This window comes from Monopterus albus, unplaced genomic scaffold (genome assembly GCF_001952655.1).
Source record: "Monopterus albus unplaced genomic scaffold, M_albus_1.0 scaffold127.1, whole genome shotgun sequence".
NCBI lineage: Eukaryota > Metazoa > Chordata > Actinopteri > Synbranchiformes > Synbranchidae > Monopterus > Monopterus albus.
In genome coordinates, this window is record NW_018128007.1 from 1,766,740 (window position 1) to 1,770,138 (window position 3,399).

The 3,399-nt window shown below is 47.8% G+C and overlaps 1 pseudogene; it reads right to left on the bottom strand.

The window, feature by feature from the left end:
* Positions 1-1,727: 1,727 nt before the first annotated feature.
* On the bottom strand, positions 1,728-2,123 carry LOC109967298 (Ig kappa-b4 chain C region-like; annotated as a pseudogene).
* Positions 2,124-3,399: the final 1,276 nt, after the last annotated feature.

Here is a 3,399-nt window from a genome sequence, read left to right on the forward strand (position 1 = left end):
TTCTCTAAATCCACAAAGACACAATGCAGCTCCTTCTGACCATCTCTATACTTCTCCATTAACATTCTCAGAGCAAAAATGGCATCAGTAGTGCTCTTTCTGGGCATGAAGCCATACTGCTGCTCACAGATATCCACTTCCTTTCTTAGCCTAGCTTCCACTACTCTTTCTCATAGCTTCATTGTGTGGCTCATCAACTTTATACCTCTGTAGTTGCTACAACTCTGCACATCACCCTTGTTCTTAAAGATTGGCACTAGTACACTTCTCCTCCATTCCTCAGGCATCTTCTCACTCTCTAAAATCCTGTTGAACAAACTAGATAGAAACTCCACTGCTGTCTCTCCTTGAAACGTCCACACCTACACAGGTATGTCACCTGGACCGACTGCCCTTCCACTCTTCATCCTCCTCAGAGCCTTCCTCACCTCATCCTTTCTACTTCCTGCTCTACAATATTCACCTTTCCCCCCCTTATTTCCCTTTCATTTTCCTCATTCATCAACTCTTCATAATACTCCTTCCATCTTCTCTGCACACTCTCCTCACTTGTTAGCACCTTTCCATTTCTGGAAACATTCCTCACGAGCTCCTCTTTCAGGATCACTCCTACCCCATTTCTCTTTAATCACCCTTATCTGTTGCACATCCTTCCCATCTCCATCTCTCTGTCTCGCTAATCTGTACAAGTCCTTCTTGCCTTCCTTTGAGTCTAACCTGACATAGAACTCATCATATGCTTTCTGTTTGGCCTTTGCCACCTCCCTCTTCACTCTACGCTGCAATTTCTTGTGATCCTGTCTACTGTCTTCAGTCCTTTCTACATTCGACTTCTTTCTAGCTAGCCTCTTCCTCTGAACGCTGTCCTGTACTTCCTCGTTCCACCACCACGTTTCCTTATCTTCTTTCCTCCTTCCAGATGACACACCTAGCACCTTCCTACCTGTCTGCCTGATCATTTCTGCTATAGTCTCCCAGTCATCTGGAAGTTCTTCCTGACCACCCAAAGCCTGTCTCAACGTCTGTCTGAATTCCTCATGACATTCTTCCTTTTTCAACTTCCACCACTTGGTCTTCTTTTCTATCTTTCCTCTCCTCTTATTCGTGACCACCAGAGTCATCCTACACACCACCATCCAATGCTGTCCGACTACACTCTCTCCTACCACCACTTTGCAGTTACTAATCTCTCATAGATTGCCTGGTCTACATAGAATGTAGTCTACCTGCGTACTCCTACCTCCACTCTTATATGTAACTCTATGTTCCTCCCTCTTAGGTGTTAACTACAGCCATTTCCATCCTCTTAGCAAAGTACACCACCATCTCTCCTTCTAGGTTCCTTTCCTTAACACCTTCTTAAAACTTCATTATTATATGTATGTAGATATGACATAAATATTAAGTGTTGTCATCTTACACTGATGATACTCGGCTCTGTCTCTTTGTGTCTGTTCCCACCTTGTTTAACCCCACACTGGAACTAAACAGCTAAATAGTGATGCTGTAAGGACTCAGTGGAATGGTGACAATGCATGATGTAATACCAGAGGGTGTTAATAAAACTACCACTAATAATAAAACACAATTGATAATGCTGCAAATGAAATTTGGAATAAGGCAGGTTTTGTTGGTATAAATTAAGATATGAAAAAAATATTTTATTTGAAGAATAATTTTTATTGTATGATAGCAATGTCATCAGCATTATTACAACAATGGTCTAATGATATAAAAAGAGCAGTAGCAGAGCAAAACCAGTATTAAAGTCCCAGTGAGTCAGTAGTGGGATCATTGGTCTCTCCTCAGAGTCTCTGAGACTGGAGTCTGGGAGCCCCGGGTGGCCTCATAATTCACAGAGCTCATCCTCCACCACTGGTCTGCAGGGAGCCTCAGGGTGCTGCCCATCCATCTCCAGGACCACGGGGCTCCTGCTCTCCTCCCAGCTGCTGATGCCACTGATGCTGGTGCTGCTGCTACTTTCCATCTTCCAGGCCAGATTCCAGTCTGAGGGGAAGCCCTTGTTGGCCAGGCACATGAGCGTGGCCTTCCCCTGCTGCAGCTCCTCGCTGGAGGGGGGCAGCACCATCAGGGTGGGACGGGCATCACCTAGGAGACACCAATCAGCTTAGAGGACAGGGACCACACAGCTGTCAATCACCTGGACACCTTTACTGTGTGAGAATGGATTTCCTCCTTTAAGGAGTTTCTGTCAGATGGTGTTTCTGCTCCACTAGTCACTCACTCACACATCGTTTCACTTCCCTCTGAGAAGCCGCACATGCACATCAGCACTGACACAGTCATCACAGTTTGACCTCAAACATGTCAAACTACTGAGGAAATAAAACTTAATCATCAAATAAATAAGAATCTTTACTGTACATTTCCCACCAGGTATCACTGTCGCTGCCCATGTGAGCCTCCAAATCCAAGGCCATGGTTCTCAGTCGCAAAAGGGTGGCTTGTTCCCTTCAGGTTGGTGGAGAGTTCCTGCCTCAAGTGGAGGAGTTCAAGTATCTTGGGGTCTTGTTAACGAGTGAGGGAAGGATGGAACGGGAGGTTGACAGGTGGATCGGTGCAGCTTCTGCAGTAATGCAGTCGATGTACCTGTCCATCATGGTGAAGAAGGAGCTGAGCTGTAAGGCGAAGCTCTCGATTTACTGGTCGATCTACGTTCCGACTCTCACCTATGGTCATGAGCTTGGGTCATGACCGAAAGGGCAAGATCCCGGATAAAGGCGGCCGAAATGAGCTTCCTCCACAGGGTGGCCGGGCGCACCCTTAGAGATAGGGTGAGGAGCTCGGTCATCTGGGAGGAGCTCAGAGTAGAACCGCTGTTCCTCCACATCGAGAGGAGCCAGCTGAGGTGGCTCCTGGGCGCCTTCCTAGTGAGGTGTTCCGGGCATGTCCCACCGGGAGGAGGCCCGGGGGAAGACCCAGGACACGGTGGAGGGACTATGTCTCTCGGCTGGCCTGGGAACGCCTTGGCATGCCCCCGGAGGAGCTGGAGGAAGTGTTATTTGCAACTGGCACCGCTTCAGCACATTCAGTTCAGCAGTCTCTCTCATCAACATCTCCATGCAATGGCAGGTGTCTAAGAGCATTCCAAAAATCCTGATGATAATGGCAACTTCGAGTTGTGCTACCTCATCCAGATTAGGAAAACCACGCACCCTGCTGGAGCCAGACCTGGGGGGGTGGCATCTGGTGGCCGGGCCTTGGTCCATGGGGCCCAGTAGGGCACAGCCTGAAGAAATGACATGGTACCACTGCCCACTGTGTTAGAGTTCTTCTCATGGAACGAGAGGGTTGCCTCTATGCAACTTAAGGTTGTTGAGAGGAAAGCCCTTGTGCCTATATGCTGAACAATAGTTCAGAGTATGTGACCTTCTTGAA